The sequence below is a fragment of the Leptopilina boulardi genome, unplaced genomic scaffold, assembly GCF_019393585.1.
Source record: "Leptopilina boulardi isolate dan_hultmark-lab unplaced genomic scaffold, ZJU_Lbou_2.1 LbouV2_316, whole genome shotgun sequence".
Lineage (NCBI taxonomy): Eukaryota > Metazoa > Arthropoda > Insecta > Hymenoptera > Figitidae > Leptopilina > Leptopilina boulardi.
The window spans coordinates 2,067,686-2,085,829 of NW_026137881.1; the positions used below are offsets into that span (position 1 = coordinate 2,067,686).

The following is an 18,144-nucleotide window of genomic DNA, read 5'->3' on the forward strand; positions in this document are numbered from 1 at the left end:
AAAAAATTCTGCTCTTTCCTTTCAAGCAAATTGGCAACGTTTGCAGAATTACTTTTTTTTGTTTTTTCATTCTAAAAGACGATAATGAGTGTCAAGGTGTTCAAGTCGGTCATCTTTATTAAAAATTTATTTTTCCAGTAAAAATCCCTCTTTTTTTCTCTCTGAAAGCAGATTAAAAAGTCAAAAGAAATTAAAAATTTTAGCAAAAATAAGAGTAAAAAAAACTCTTTAAATATTAGAGATAGAAAAAATACGAGTCGGCGAAAATATATAAAGTTGTTAATAAAATTTTTCAAAACTTTTTTCCTTTTTTTTTTTGTAGAAAACTTTTCGTGTCGGTGAACAAATTTTAGTTTCCTTTTCTTTTTATTTATTTTTTTTTTTTTTTTTTGCAGAAAAGTTGTCGAGTTAGGAGGGAAAAAATATAGGTGTTTTGAAATTCAAATAGTTTCAGTATGGATGACAGCATTCAGGGATAAGATCCGCAGTAATACATCGTGTCGACAGCCGGCATCCGGTGAGCTTGCATATTCAGTGCAGTTGCGTCAAGTACGCTTCAAGTGTACTTTATCAAGTTCCCGCAATGTTACTGCCAACCATGGTCTCTGCGGTGTCAGGTCCTATCGCCAGTCCTGATCCAATGTCCCTTGAAGAACGATTTCTCTAATGAATCACGCACCACAAAACTAATTTTACGTTAGTTTTCGCTCACACATATACATTCACATAGAAAAGTCGATGCTTTTCATTTTATGAGAATTTCACCTAAAAACTTGTGGAAATTTAATTTCATTAAAAGACTATAATAAAACTTCAACCTCTTCAATGAGGAAAACTTTCAAAATAATAATTAATTTCAACTGACTAATTAAGCTTCGTTTTGCATTTATTTATTTTTTGTTCTGACAAAAAAAAAATTTTGTATCTAAATACTGTTTTAAAAGTTTTGCCATTTTTTTTATTCAAAAAAAATTTTAACAGCAATATTTAATTTTGGAAATTTAAATATTTTTTTGAAATAATTACTAATTTCTACCAATTTTCTAAATTTATATATAAATAAAAAATAAAATGAAATTAAAAATAGATTTTGATTAAAAAAAAAAAAAAAAATTAGATTTTTTTTGCTACTATTTTCAGTAGCAATCATGTGATTCGAAAAATTTTCCAATTTAAATTACGAAATTACAATAGAATAATATATATATATATATATTTATAATTTGATTTGACATTCATCGATGTGAAATTATTAAAAAGTCACTGCTCGTAAATTGGAATAGTCGAAAGGTGGTGTGAGAGTGTGAGATTCATTATTAATCACCAATTAACCGATAATGAGCTGTGAGAGAGCGTGAACCTATAGCGCCGGATGTACATGTCGTTATACATCCGCTCGCATAACATAGTTGATCACATAATCATTTTATCCATAAACAGAATTTTTTTTTTTATATAGACATGCCTTTTTCAAAGAAATTGTGCGTGAAAATTAATTAAAATTCTCCTCACCCCCGCCCCTTATTTTTTATACGAAGAAAATTCCGTCATTTTTTTTCGCAATCGATTAAAAAAAAAATAATAATAATATTACCTCGTACTTGAACACTTTGATGCTTTCAATCTCAACCAAAGGTTCTACAATGTAAGGAAAATTGTACCTCAAACATGAAAAGACTCACTCGGGGAAAAATTACAGCAAAACGAATAAAAGAGATAGGAAAAAAAAAATTGTAAACGTTGCCGAGATGCTTTTCACAAACACACATATCCTCAGCTTAAAGAAACGACTAGACGATATCTCATAAAGTTAACAGTAAAAAAAAATTGATACTAAAATAAAATTCTAAGTAAAATTTTTATTTATTTTTATCAAATAAAAAGAAAAATGAAGTTCTGAACGTTTAAAATGAAGGAAATAATTTTTTTTTTTGGTTCAATTTTTTTAAATTACTATAAAATAGTGAAAATAAGAAAGTGAGGTAATTTAATAAAATTACTAATTTCTTGATACAGGAAAGCAAAAAAATTTAACTGCAGCAGCGAAAGAATTTCACTAGAATGGAAAATTTTTTAATTGTTTCAAACTAAATCTTTCTCTATTTTAGTAAAAAAAATTTCGGGACGCATGATTACGTTCTAAAAATCATTAGTTAATTTTCATTTTATGAAATTTCATTTGTCATAATTATTTTTGAGACGAATTTTTATTTGTTCGAATTATTATTTTGCAAAATTTTCATAAAAACGATTTTTTATATTCGGAGAATTTTTATATAACCGAAAATTCACTTCACAGATTACATCGCAATGAATTACATCCTTTAAAGGCAAAAAAATACAAAGTTAGAAAAATAAATGTACATTTATTACGAAATGACCCCAAAAAAAAAATCCAAAAAACAGTTATAACTTTCAAACAAATTACTGAATTGTTGTGAAACTTGGTAATTATCTTCTTTATAATAAATAACATCATTTAAAGGCAAAAAATAAAAAATTTAGGAAAAAAAGCACATAATTAATATGGAACGTCCCCCAAAAAAAATCCAAAAAACGGTTATAACTTCTAAAGAAATTAACGGATTCTTATGAAATTTTTGGTTATTATATTCTATGCGATAAATGACATTTTTTTATTGCAAAAATATACAAAATTAAGAAAGATAAGGATATTTATTATGAAATGACCCAATATGAATACAAAAAATAGTTACAACATTCCAAAAAATTATCAGATCATTATGAAAACTTGGTAATTATTTAATGAAAATTCTGCAAAATAATAATCAAGTTTCATAATAATCTAATAATTGTTCTTAAAATTATAACTGTATTTTGTATTTTTTTTTGGGTCATTCCATAATAAATATAACTTATTATTTTATTTATTATTTTATAATAAAAAAATTTCATTTATCGCAAAGAACATAATTATTAAGTTTTATAAAAATCCGTTAATTAGTTTAGAAGTTATAACCGTTTTTTGGATTTTTTTTTGGGGGACATTCCATACTAAATATGCACTTTTTTTCTAAATTTTAAATTTTTTTCCTTTAAAGGGTGTTTTACCAAATTTCACAACGATCTGGTAATTTGTTTGAAAGTTATAACTGTTTTTTGAATTTTTTTTGGGGTCATTCTGTAGTAAATGTACATTTATTTTTCTAAATTTTTATTTTTCTCTAATAACAGAATGTCATTTATCGCAAAGAACATAATTACCAAGTTTCATAAAGATCTGTTAATTTCTTTAGAAGTTATAATTGTTTTTTGGATTTTTTTGAGGACATTCCATAGTAAATATATGTTTTTTTCGCTATATTTGTATTTTTTGCAATAAAATAATTTCATTTATCGCAAAGAATGTAATTACCAAGTTTCAAAAGGATCTGTTAATTTTTCTTAGAGGTTATAACCGTTTTTTGGATTTTTTTTTTGGGGACATTCCATAATAATTATACGCTTTTTTTCTAAATTTTTAATTTTTTTTTTTAAAGGGTGTTATTTATTACAAAGAACATAATTACCAAATTTCACAACGATCCGGTAATTTGTTTGAAAGTTATAACTGTTTTTTTGGATTTTTTTGGGGTCATTCCATAATAAATGTACATTTATTTTTTCTAAATTTGTATTTTTTTTTTCCTTTAAGGAATGCAATTCATTGTAGTAATCTCTAAAGTAAATTTTCGGTTATATAAAAATTCTCCGAATGTAGAAAATCGTTTTTATGAAAATTTTGCAAAATACTAATTCGAATAAATAAAAATTCGGCTCAATAATAATTATGACAAATGAAATTCCATAAAATGAAAAAATTCTAACGATTTTTAAAAATATAATAATGCGTCCAAATTTTTCGTTGCTTCAGATAAAAAAATTTTTCCCCTATAAATAATAAAATTAGAAAATTTAATAAAGTAGAAAAACAAATTTTTCGTTCAGTTCAACGTTCAAAAATTTCAGTCATACAAAAAAAGGCTATTTTTAACATAGAGAAAATGAAATATCGTCAAGTCGTTGAAATAATCAATTTTTCAGGTATCATATTGTTTTTGCAAAATGAGTATACTTTTTTAATTTTTCTTCCCAATAAATGTATATCTGATGTGGTGTATAACTCAGTGGCAAGTGAAAGAATTATTTTTGGTCAGTAGAGATTTTTACATTTTGTAAAAGCACTGTGATTTCTTTTTTTTGGCAGAGAATGAGTGAAAGAGTGAGAGAAAGAAAGAATAGAGAAATTTTCTCAAAAGCTTCGTCAATGTAAATGGAATGTGGCATCCCCTAATGAAGTGCAGCATTTTGGAAAAAAAATTGAGAGAATTTTTGAAGTTCTGCCAAGAAAATATTTAAGAAAAAAAAAAAAAAAAAGTGTCACCGCCCACGTTTCAAAAGTCCGGCCGAATTTATTATATTCCTCAGGGTATCTCATTATTGCATATCCACAATACACGATTTTCATATATATTTATTTTTATACATTTTTTTATATTTTTTTTAATTTTTTATATTTTTAAAAATATTTTTGTTGATATTTTTTAATTATTTTTTGTTTATATTTATATTATTGCTTTCTACGTTCTAGAGCATTTTTGTTAATTGCACGCCATTGCTTTTGAAACGTTCGGTAACACTAAATATATATGTATACGATTTACTTACACATTGTATGTGTCAGTGACATATACAAAATACCTTTCAATATAATATATAATATATATATAACCAATGGTGTTAGTCCTCGTAGTTATTAGACGAGCCGTTGCATTTTTACTATAGCTAATAGCCTTCCGCATTTTATCATTTTATTAATATTTAGCTCCCATTGGTTATAAAGACGCTCGATCACCTCTCTTTGTTACAAAAAGAACAGCGAATAATTTTATTTTGTCCTACCAAAAAAAAAAAAAAAAAAAGAAAGAAAATCCATTTATGACGCAAAATATATTTTCCAATTTTGATTTTTTTATTTAAAAAAAAATATATATAATATATATATATAAAATATAATATAAAATTTAAAAAACAAATTTCTAGATTATAAAATTAATACGTAATTATAGTTTTTAAATTTTCAAACAACAAAATTTTTAGGTATCGAATTTTAATTTGTACGAATTTTTAATTGATATAGAATTTTTAAGAAGCCTAATTTTTATTTATCCGAAATTACAATTCGGCCGAACAAATAATCGACAATAATATTTCGACTCTCCATTTTTTTAAAATTAACCAATTAAAAATTATCAAAAAAAAAAAAAATTGTGATTAGTCAATTTTTAAAATTCCGCCGAAATTTTTCGGTCGATTGTTTGTTCGACCAGTTTGTAATTTCAGACAAATAAAAATTCGGCGTCTTAAAAATTTGTATAAAAAGGAATTCTGTAAAATGCTAATTTGAAGAAATGAAAATTCGATTTAAAAAAAGATTTCTTTCTAATATTATTTCGATAAAATAAATTTTTTTTAAAAAAAAATGTAATATAAGTAAACGTCAATCAGCAATTTAATGGATTTTCTCTGTCCTCATAAATCACAAAATGGATAAATTGAAACTTGAATTAGCAATTTGGGGTCAGTAAATTGCAAATTGGAACATTGAATGACTTACATTGGGAAAATTTCCGTAACCAAATTTATCTTCCCAATAGAGTAACAAACTCCCTGTAGAATAACTTTGCTCACTTAAATTGAATATTGATGACAAAGTTTTCTCGTTCACTTTTGTATCGTGTTTGTAGAAATTGCCAAACTGCAAATTACAATAATAATAATTATCAAGTTTCTGAAAATATAATATCATATATAGAGGGTCTAAAAACGCACTTAAATTGAAATATAAATTAACGATAGAATTTAAAAGTTTATTTCAAGTTTTAAATAAAATAAAATCGAATTTATATTTTATTTCCCCCCTTTTTGAAAAAAGGGTGGTATTTTTCTTTATTTTGGTGAAAATAATCGGAATTTTTTTGGTACCACCAAAACACACGTCTATGATTGGTTCTAACCTCAAAATAAAAAAAAACCTAAAATTGCAAAAATGATCCTTTTTGTCTGCTTCAAAATTGATTGGATTCTTAATCCGCTTTTTTTTAACTCAACCTAACCTCAAAAAGTGCCTCCAAAATATCATTATATCTTGAAGGCACTTTTTGAGGTTAGGTTCGACAGTTTTTTGAGGTTATAAATAAATCCTCATTTAGCCGACTCTTGTAAAATAGTGTTAGTCTCATTTTTGCAAGTTTAAGTATTTTTGAGGTTAGGATCAAACTAAGACTTGCTTTTATTTTATTTTTTTCGTTCTCTACTTGTATTTTTTACAAAATAAATAATATTACTGAATCTGTCAATTAAAAATATAAGGGAAAATATAAAACAAACAAAAATTTATTAAACCCCTTTTTTCTCTTCCAATTAAAAAACAAGGTTCACTTCCTGTACACAAAGAGAGGTGAAACGAGCTTACATCCTGTGTCACTGAGGAAACCTCGGGAGACGCTGCCCATTTGATTTGATGAAACTTTTCACTCATCTCGTTGTTCGAAGCTGTTATTGATTATTTTTTTTTTCTCTCTCAATAATAATAATTAATTAATTCTCCCGCCTATTCTTCGACCCACTCTTTTATTGTCCAAAAGAATTTTCAAGAACATCCTTCAGTGTTTTATATATATATATATTTTATTATTCTTATCTTCTTGACATTCTATCAATCCTCAAAGATTGATGACTAGAAAGATGATAAGATTGAAAAAAAACAATATATATATATATATAGAAAAAATAATAGAGCTTTTGTTAATGAAAATTGTTTCCAAGTTCAGACCGTAGGCGTCCCTTTGTCGCTGTTTATTATACACGTATTATATCTATATTTACACCGCGTGAGACTTTATTTACTAATACCACTTTTGCAAAAAGAAAAAAAAACAGCATGAGATACGTTCTATCGCATCTTTTTGAAAGTTTATTATTATTATTCGTAATATATATATATATATATATATATATAAATATAATTTATATATATAAATGTAAATAGTAGACGCACGCTTCATTTAGGTGAAACAAGTACTTTAACAAACAAAAAAAAAAAAAAAGGTTCATGCTTACCTCTTTTACTCACGTATATGTTTAGTATAGAAGCTGCTTTATTTTTCACTTATACTCGGCGGCCGTACAGCGCTGATTCTTGTCGCAAGATATTTATTCTTCGTCACTTGTATTCCCAAATCCCAACAAGGACGCCACGTGTCTGATCTTACGAAACTGTATTTTTTTTTAACCTTTGGCGTTTTTTTTCTCAAAGAAAAATTTCATTTTACTTTTCTGTAACGAAAAGAACTTTTTTTTTTGAAAATTATTTTAGCGGATTTGTTTTAAGGCCATTTATATTACGATTTTTTGCAATTTTTTCGATTAATTTTTGAGGTTGGAATAAATTGTATTGTCTTGAAATTCAGGAAAATGAGAAATTAGACAAAATACTAAGTGCCTATACTTTTTGTTTTACTTAATTTGTAAAAAAAAATTAATGTCGGTAAAGTAGATTTCTGTACATGGATCTACTTTACCGACGTGGAAATTTCTTTCCAAATGTGCCAATACTGTTTTACTTAAACTGGAAAAAAATTAACGTCGGTAAAGTAGATCCATAGAAATCTACTTTACCGACATTAAATTTTTTTTCCAAATTAAGTAAAACAAAAAATATTGGCATTTTGTCTTCATTATTTTATTATTCATAGCATATTTTTACTAGAATTATTTTATATTATTATTTATTTAACTTACCTTTAATTGAAATTTTATTTTGTATTTTGATTTTTCTATTTATTTTTTCTTTCTATTGTCTGAAGGAAAAAAAAATTTTTAAATTATTTATTTTTTTCGCAAACGCCAAAGGGTGAAAATAAAAAAAAAATAAATAAAAAAGCCTCTTAAAAGGAAGTCTTGAAATTTCATGGATCATCCCTTCAATGACAAATTTATTTGACGACAATATTGAAGAGAAGTCGATGCTGATCAATTTTTTTCATTAATTTTTTTTTCTCTTTCTCTCTTTTTTTCAACTTTTTCTCAAGATAAAAATAAATCATTGGATTATATATGAGAATTGAGAAAAGTGACGAAAGAAAAAGAGAGAGAAAGAGAAATTGATGAAAAAATTGTTTTGATTCGATAAATCTCGAATTTTTTTTTATACGGAAAAAACATACACACAAACAAGAAACAATACCTATACAATTTCCAATCTAATCCTAAAATCATATATCAATTACCTTAAATTCAATCACAATTTTTACCTTAAGTGGTGATTTTCTTTCTTTTTTTTTTTTTTTTTTTTTTTTTTTGCTACTCTACATTTCTGTTTTATGTTTATATCCGATACTTTCGCGCAACTTCCGTCGACACTTCAATAAAATTTCTAACCCTGTTCCTCTGGAGTTTCTAACTCCTTTATTGTTCATCCTTGAACTATACGTATATCAACCTCTTTCTCTCTCCGTTCAGTCTTTGATCTAACTTTTCTGATGGTTTAAACCAATGGGTTTTGGAGTTCTCTGTTTACCGCTCTTCAATCACAATATTTATCGCCTTTACTTTCACGACTGTTTTTACAGTTCCCCGATAGCAATTTGCTATGAAGTTCTTTCAAGTCTATCAGAATTTTTTATTATTCCTTTCGAGAGAAAGTCTTTTAAAATCGACTTTTCAAAAAAGGAAAAAAAATGAAGGTTAAATCACTTTTTACAGTTTTTGTAAAAAATAAAATAATTTGAAAATCAAAAAAAAAAAAAAAACAGTGAAGATTGAAACAAAATTTAGAATTTTAAGGAGGATTGAGGCCCTAACATAACCTAAAAACTGAAAAATGGTTTTTAACGCAAACAAAAAAACTAATAAAAATTAATTTCAAACAATTTTTATTAAATTTTTAAAATTTTTTAAAAACAATTAATCTACCCGTGTGGAAAAGTGATGTGGGCCCCCAGCGGGGGCCCTTATGGATCGCCCTCATGCCATGAGGGCCGCATATGGATGATCCATAGGGGCCCCTCATGGAAACGACATGCTCATCGATGAGGGCGCCCGCATGGGCGATCCATGAGGGTGCCCCTACGGGCGCCCTTATGGGCCCTCACGTTTGCCCTCATCTTGCCCTCAAGTTTGCCATAATGTTTTTTAATCAATAATATTAATAATAAAAGTTAATTAATAATAAATAAGCTTAAGTTATGAATAAATAACGTATTTATTTAATAATTATTCAATTTTAAATTAAATTCTTACTCAAATTGAATTTATTAATTAACGTTCTAATTAATTAACTGTCGGATATAATTAAAAGTAATAATAAATTAATTAATTAAAAAATTAAAAAATATGTAATTTATGCATACTATTAACGGATATTTTCATTTTTCAATTAATTCATACATAGAATTAATGATTAAACGCAAACCTGAGAAATAAATAAATCTAACGCATGGGGGGAATCGAACCTACGACCTACGGACTATGAGTCTAACGCTTTACCAACTACGCTACGTACGCTACTTCAAAACGAATGCTAACTTCTTGATGCTATTTAAACTTCAAAAATACCTAACAAAGAAAAGTGCTTAACATCATTTAGTTAAAGTTAAGATATTAAATTATATTTTCCAATCAAATGCAATTTATAAAATATAATTAATTATATGCTTTATGATTATTATCATGAATCATCTCAGGCGAATTTTCAAAAAAGTGTAAATATATTTTTATTAAAAACGCGTTTTTCGTTGTTTTAAATCATTGGAAACATTCATTTTTTGTTGATAAAAAAATATTTGATTTTTGGACTTAGAAAATTTTGCTAATCGATCATGAGGGCGATCCATGCGGGCCCCTACGGTGGCCCTCATCTATTTTGCCATAAGTGTGAGTGTTATTTTCAAAAAAGTGTAAATATATTTTTATTAAAAACGCGTTTTTCGTGGTTCTGAATCATTATAAACATTAATTTTTTGGTGATAAAAAAATATTTGATTTTTGGACTTAGAAAATTTTGCTAATCGATCATGAGGGCGATCCATGCGGGGCCCCTCATGGATTCGCCATATGGATCAGCCCTCATGGGCCCCCGCCGGGGGCCCCGAACTCTTGAGGGCAAGATCGTGGCTTTTTCCACACGGGTAGAGTTAAAATCTTTTGTTAAATAATTTTTTTTTAAAAAAACATTTTGATTATTTTCTTTCACGCAATAAAAATTGGATAAAAAGTGCGATTTTTGTCAGTTCTGAAAATAAAAAGTCAAAATATTGAAAAAAAAAATTATTTAAAGAGAAAATTTAAACTGCAAATAATTTTTACAAAAAATCTCTAAAATTTAACAAAAAATCTCTAAAATTTAGCATCGTTAAAGAAGATAATAAAAGAATGAGAGAGAAAAACAAACAAGCAAAAAAATCAATAAAGATTTAAACACAAAATATATTTTTTAGAGCTTAATAAATATTTGCTACAAATAAATTTTTATTCGATAGAAATAAATTTTATTATATATTACTAGAAATAAAAAATTTTTTTTTCTTTGATTTTAATCAAATCAGATTTCTTTTGTGTTTTTTTTGTACCTAACAAAATTTCTATTTACTCCAAACAATAATTATTTAGAGTAAAAAAAAAGAAATTTATTTTTACTTAATTCAAATACATGATTTATATATTTTTAGTTCGAATAAAAAAAAAAATTCTCTAAATGTGCGTGTTTCCATATAGAAATTAATTCAGAATTTAAAAATTCACACACGAAACCAATCAGAATCAAAAAAAATGTGTATTTTAAAAGAATTATAAAAATTTTCCAAAGAAATTTCTCGTTCCTTTATTTTTCACTCTCGATGAGGTGAATAATAATTAATCTCTTTAATCGCGTCGAGAAAAGAATTTTTATCGTTTCTTTTCTTTTTTTTTTATCATTCCTTAGTTTTCAAGCATAAACCGGAAATTTTTAGGAGCGTTTGAAAAACGTTCTGGGATGACATTGTCTTTTTTCTCTCCTATTTCTTTTTTCTTTTTTGCGAATAACGATTCTACTATAACGAGTTTCGAGCTTTACTTTACATTCAGTTGCACGTCCGTTATACGTGTGTATGCGTTTTTTTTTCTTTTTTTTTTTTTAATATCGTCACATCGATCGTTTTCCCTGTCGTCGAACACTTTGTTTATCGATTCACTTCGTTCATTCGTTAGTGACAGTACTGAACAACCATCACATACACGATATTCATAACTTTTTTTTAAGCCCTTCTTTTTTTATCATTCATTAACGAACAACCATTTTAAACTATGTTAAACAGAATTTTGCATATGCTTTGAAATTAATTATTTTGCAGAGTATTTATGAGGGATCTCATGTGAAGTGATCAAGGTGGAAATAAAAAATTTTTTCCATCATTTTAGGCCTATTTTTTGAGACTATTTTTTTTTTGTTTTAAAAATCATTAGTTAGAATTTTTATTTTAAAGAATTTCATTTGACAGAATTTTTAATAAGCTGAATTTTTATACGAATTATTATTTTGCAGAATTTGCATCAAACCGATTTTTTATATTTACAGAATTTTTATACATATAACAGAAATTTCACTTTACAGATTATATATATATATATTGCAATGAATTACATCCTTTAAAGGCAAAAAAATACAAATTTTAAAAAATAAATGTACATTTACTATGGAATGACCCCAAAAAAATCCAAAAAAACAGTTATAACTTTCAAAAAACTTACCGGATTTTTATAAAATTTAGTAATTATGTTCTTTGTAATAAATAGCACAATTTAAAGGCAAAAAATATAAAACTTAGGAAAAAAAGAACATAATTATTATGGAACGTCCTCAAAAAAAAAAAAAAAAAAATCCAAAAACGGTTATAACTTTTAAAGAAATTAACGGATCCTTATGTAACTTGATAATTCTATTCTATGCGATAAATGACATTTTTTTATTGCAGAAAGATACAAAATTAAGAAAAAGTAAATTTATTATGGAATGACCCAAAAAAATCCAAAAAATAGTTATAACCTTCAAAAAAAAATTACTGAATCGTTATGAAACTTGGTAATTATTTGATAAAAATTCTGCAAAATAATTACCAAGTTTCATAACGATTTGATAATTTTTTTTGAAAGTTATAACTATTTTTTCCTTTTTTTGGGTCATTCCATAATAAATTTAATTTTTTTTTTAATTTTGTATCTTTCTGAAATAAAAAAAATTCATTTATCGCGAAGAATATAATTACCAAGTTACATAAGGATCCGTTAATTTCTTTAGAAGTTATAACCGTTTTTTGGATTTTTTTTTTAGGACATTCCATAACAATTATGCGCTTTTTTTCTAAATTTTAAATTTTTTTCCTTTAAATGGTGTTATTTATTACAAAGAACATAATTATCAAGTTTCACAATAATTGAATAATTTTTTTGAAAGTTATAATTGTTTTTTTGGATTTTTTTGGGGTCATTCCGTAATAAATGTACATTTATTTTCCTAAATTAGTATTTTTTCGCCTTTAAAGCATGTCATCCATTGTAAAACAATCTGTAAAGTGAATTTTCAGTTACATAAAAATTCTTTAATATAGAAACTCATTTTAATAAAAAATTCTGCAAAATACTAATTTGAACAAATAAAAATTCGGCTAAAAAATAATTATGACAAACAAAATTTCATGAATGAAAATTCTAACTAATGAATTAGTGGACCACTTTTCAAAAATTTATATTCAGAATCGTTTTCTTAAAAAAAAAATCCAAATATATAAAAAATTTCAACGAAAATTCGGTTAAAATTATTCTATTATAGAATAAAAATGATATTTATAAAATATATTGTGTAAAAATTCTTCAAAAAATTTCAATTAGTTTGAAAAAATTCGAATTAATGAGTTTTAGCCAACTATGTAATTTAGAAAAATCTATTCTTAAAATCTGATATAATCAAAAATTGCCAAGTTCTTCAGGATTCACCTTGTCCTTGATTTTGTGAAAATCGTGTTTTTAACCCTCCTTCCTTTTATATTTTGTATGATATTTGCGCCTTTAAGCATTAACTGACACTGATTCTGAATTTAATTTTAATTTCGAGCATACACACACAGACACACCTTTCGTGTGTTTTATTTTTAGAGACCCAACATTAGCAGAGAGAAAGAGAGAGAGAGAGAGAGATTGATAATAATGCTAATCTCCTTAAACATGCTCACGGAATTCAAGATAATCTTCGACAAAATTATTTCCATGTTCCGATTCTTGTGGAGAAAACACGATGTGCTACTTATATATATACACCCGCACAATATGTTTCTCATTATTTTAGGGAAAAGAAACGAAAAAAAAGCCAATTTTAAATCGAAGGACAAAAATAATTCAAAATAAATTTGAATTTGAACGCATGAATAAGTTTTAAAAATCAATTGTTAGAATTTTCATTTTATAGAATTTCATTTGACAGAATTTTCAATGAGCTGAATTTTTATTTGTTCAAATTATTATTTTGCAGAATTTGCATCAAACTGATTTTTTATATTTATAGAATTTTTATATAACAGAAATTTCACTTTACAGATTATATTACAATGAATTACATATCCTTTAAGGGCAAAAAAATACAAATTTAGAATACTAAATGTATATTTATTACGGAATGACCCCAAAAAAATCCAAAAAACAGTTATAACTTTCAAACAAATTACCGAACTAATTTTGGAAAATAAATGTATATTTATTTCGGAAAGACCCCAAAAAAAATTCAAAAAAACAGTCATAACTTTCAAACAAATTATTCAATTGTTGTGAAACTTGATAATTATGTTCTTTGTAATAAATAACATCATTTAAAGGAAAAAAATTAAAAATTTAGAAAAAAAGCGCTTAATTTTTATGGAATGTCCCCAAAAAAAAATCCAAAAAACGGTTATAACTTCTAAAGAAATTAACGGATCCTTTTGAAACTTGGTAATTATGTTCTTTTGCAATAAATGACATTCTTTTATTACAGAATGATACAAATTTAGAAAAAGGAACGTATATTTTTTACAGAATAACCCAAAAATTCCAACAAAAAAAAACAGTTATAACTTTTAAAAAAACTTACCGAATCGTTACGAAACTTTGTAATTATTTGATCGAAATTCTACAAAACAATTACCATCTTTCATAACGATCTAGTGATTTTTTTTTTTTAAATTTATAACTGTTCTTTGAATTTTTTTTTGGGATTCTTCCACAATAAATATACGGTTTTTTTCCTAAAATTTATAGCATTCTGCGATAAAAAAAATTTTATTTATCGCAAAGAACATAATTATCAAGTTTAATAAAAATCCGTTAATTTCTTTGGAAGTTATAACCGTTTTTTGGATTTTTCTTGGGGGACATTCCATAACAATTATGCGCTTTTTTTCTAAATTTTTAATTTTTTTCCTTTAAATGGTGTTATTTATTACAAAGAACATAATTATCAAGTTTCACAATAATTGAATAATTTGTTTGAAAGTTATAACTGTTTTTTTGAATTTTTTTGGGGTCATTCCGTAATAAATGTACATTTATTTTCCAAAATTTGTATTTTTTTGCTTTTAAAGGATGTAATTCATTGTAATGTAATCTGTAAAGTGAATTTTGGGTTATATAAAAATTTTGTAATATAAAAAATCGTTTCAATGAAAATTTTGTCAAAATAGTAACTTCTAGCAAATAAAAATTCGGTTCAATGAAAATTCTGTCTAATGAAATTCTATTAAATGAAAATTCTAACTAATGATTTTTAGAATTTATTCATTTTTATAAAATTTTTACATAACGTTTTGAAAATACTTTTTATTTTCATAAATGTACAGCTAAAAATTAGTTTATCAGTTTCATAAACTGTATATATTTAGTATATATGCTAAAAATGATTTTCAAATATAAATCTAAAATTTATGATTTTCTGTTTCCTTGCTTGTTTCAAGTCAAGATGAAATGAAAATAACTATAATTAAACGATAAAGTTTTCACTTCTGTATAGAGTTGCTTTTCAAATTGAATTAAAGGACGGAGATCCATCAGTCTGAATTAAACATTTTGTCGCCTAGTCAATTTATTCGACCCCTTTCCTGTCCACATCGTGGTAGTTCTGCCCGCAAAACCTTGTCCGGTCAAAGCTCGTTTCCATAAGTTAACGTTCTATTTGTCTTTTCTCTCTCTCACACACATACACACACAAATATATATCGTTTTCCAATTCAGCAACCTCGTCGTACAAAGATAAACTTAGAACAATATAGATGAAAAGTTTATTGCTCAAATGTTTTTTCTCTCTATGTATATATAGTATAATAATCTATAGTGAAGAAAGAGAATTTTTTTTTTCATTCAAACTGCAAAATATAAAATTTATTTGAATTGAATAAAAATATATTTGTCATTAGAATTTAATAACAGTAGGGTTTATTAAAAATTTAATTAAAAGATTTAAATATAAATTTTCATATTGTAACTATATATACAAGTTATCGCGCGTAGCTATAAATTTTCAATGTTATCGTCTCGACGAGTTAAGAATAGAAATTTCGAGTTTCTGTATATAGTGTAATTTTATGTCATTAATTATTCGGGGGGAATGGAGGGAATTTTTGATTGATATAAAGATAAATATATATTTTTTTTAAATATAGTACCTAATAATGAATAATAAAATACCATTACTTGTATATATTTTTATTTATTTTTTACATTTTTTTTCAATTTTTGCTTAAAAGCATTTGTTATATATTTCAATAGTCAATTATCGAATATAACTTTATTTGAAGAAAATATTATGTTCCATTAAAAAGCACTTTGAATAGCTATTGTAATAAAATTGAATTGTACTCTAATAGAAGAAGAATAACATCTTTTTAGAACATCTTTCTTTGCACTCTAAAAGAGATATTTTTGTAATTTCTTCTAATTTTTAAATTTAAAAGCACCATAAAATGTAATTATATAAATTTTTTTTAGAATTTGAATCTTAATTTAGAATCCTTTGTGATTTAATAATAATAATAATAATAATAATAATAAAAAGGAAAAAAAAAGCAGAAGTCAAGTGATCCAGAGAAGATTTTCTCTTTTCATTTATTGTAGTTAGATAACTTTCTGAAACAGCAGGAGGGTCATTAAATAATTCTCTTAGTATTTTCTCCCCCTCTTATCCCCTTCTCTATACCATTTCCCAGGCGACACTTCTCATACTATTCTCCTCTTATTTTCAGAATATATAAGCTCTTGAAAATCCAAGTCACGGTTTAACCCGATTACGTGAATTGCATCTCCGGAGGCCCTATTTCATTTAAATATTGTCCCCGTGTGCATATATACGTTTGCGTTCAATTTTCTAATGATATACATACATATATATATATATATATATATATATATATATATATATATATATATATATATAAATATTAAAAGGAATAAGAAAAATTTAATAATTCAATTTTAGTTATTTTCATATATAATAATCAAAAGCTCTCATAAACTGAATTAATAAAATTTTTTAACTAATTTGAATTAGCGACTCGCTTTTTGCTTTTAAATTAGTTAAATTTTACTAATTCAATAGTAAAAATTTTGTTTATTATTAGTTACAATTTTAGTAATTCAAAAATAAAAAGTTTTTATTCATAGAAAACGAGTTAGGTAACATAACCTAAAAATAATGTTTATAAATTATGTTATTTTTATACGTTATGTTACATAAATCGTTTTCTATATCTAAAAACTTTTAATTTTGATTTAAATGCAATTTTTGATTGTTAAAAATTAAATTATTTAAAATTTCACGGAATTATTAATTTTTGGGGGGCGAGTAACGAAGCTATGTTCAATAGTAATAATATAAGGGTCGTATCAAAATGGCGTGTCTGGTCGGGATCCCATATATATAGGTAAAAGGATAATTATATATATATATGTATATCAGTTTGCTTCCGCTTGTAACTTACTCTCTAAGGTTGGAGGGTTTAAACTGATCGTGATACTTGTAAGAACATTGTATATATGCACCGACGTGACGACCTACGTGTTTGTATACAATGCCATCACGTATGACCGACTTCGTCGATAGCAACTCGAGATTAATGAGACGAGCTTTCCACCAAAGAGGCCAAATCAATCAACTTTGGAATCTTGTAGACCTAATCTCATTTCCTGCGCGCACATCTTCTTTTTTTTTTCCTCGAGAAAAATATAGCAGCTCACCTCGAGATTTTCAATTTTCCCAACATATTTCCATATATATGTATATTTTTATCAATCCTCTATAATTTTCAATAAAATTTTATTTTTCACAATTTGATTCATATATTCAATATGGAAATAATTTTTTCTTTGCCGTATAAACGAAATATTTATAACACAGAATTTTTTTTTGGTTTATTAACTAATTTCAATTTAGAATTGTTTTCATATTATTTCTATTTATTTATTAATTTATTAAAGCCCTTGAACAATGAAATTTCATAATATTTCAATCACCATAAGTTTTCTGTATTTATACTATTTTGCAATCCATATCGCTTGTGAGAGAACTTTCTTCAACTGTGGCTTAAGACCTTGTGGACATTATGAGAACTATAATATAAAAGGCGCGAATTTTTAAAAATTATATAACTGCCTTGCAAAACGGAAATAATGGTTTTTTTTCTAATTAGGTTATGTTGGCCATTATGTTTTCTTCTTTTGAAAAAATATAGAGATTAAAATTACGGAAAGATTTGAATTTTATAGAAATGATTATTTCTATCTTCCTTGGATCTAATTTTCCGTAATTTTAATCTCTATATTTTTTCAAAAAGGAGAAAACCATCATAACCATCTTAAAAAAACAAGTATTTCCGTTTTGTAAGGCAGTTACATAGTTTTTAAAAGTTCGCGCCTTTTGTATTATAGTTCTCATTTTGTCCGCAAGGCCTTAAGCCACAGTTGAAGAAAGTTCTCTCACAAGCGAGATGGATTACAAAATAGTATAAGTACAGAAAACTTATGCAATTGAAATATCAAAAAATTCCGTAAATGTAAAAATATTTGTATATAGAAACAGAAATAGAAATT

At 25.6% G+C, this 18,144-nt stretch overlaps 1 protein-coding gene across 12 annotated transcripts in view; it reads left to right on the forward strand.

The window, feature by feature from the left end:
- LOC127283950 (RNA binding protein fox-1 homolog 2) overlaps positions 1-18,144 on the forward strand; it is a 410,297-nt gene that overhangs the window by 288,870 nt on the left and 103,283 nt on the right. The window lies entirely within an intron of this gene.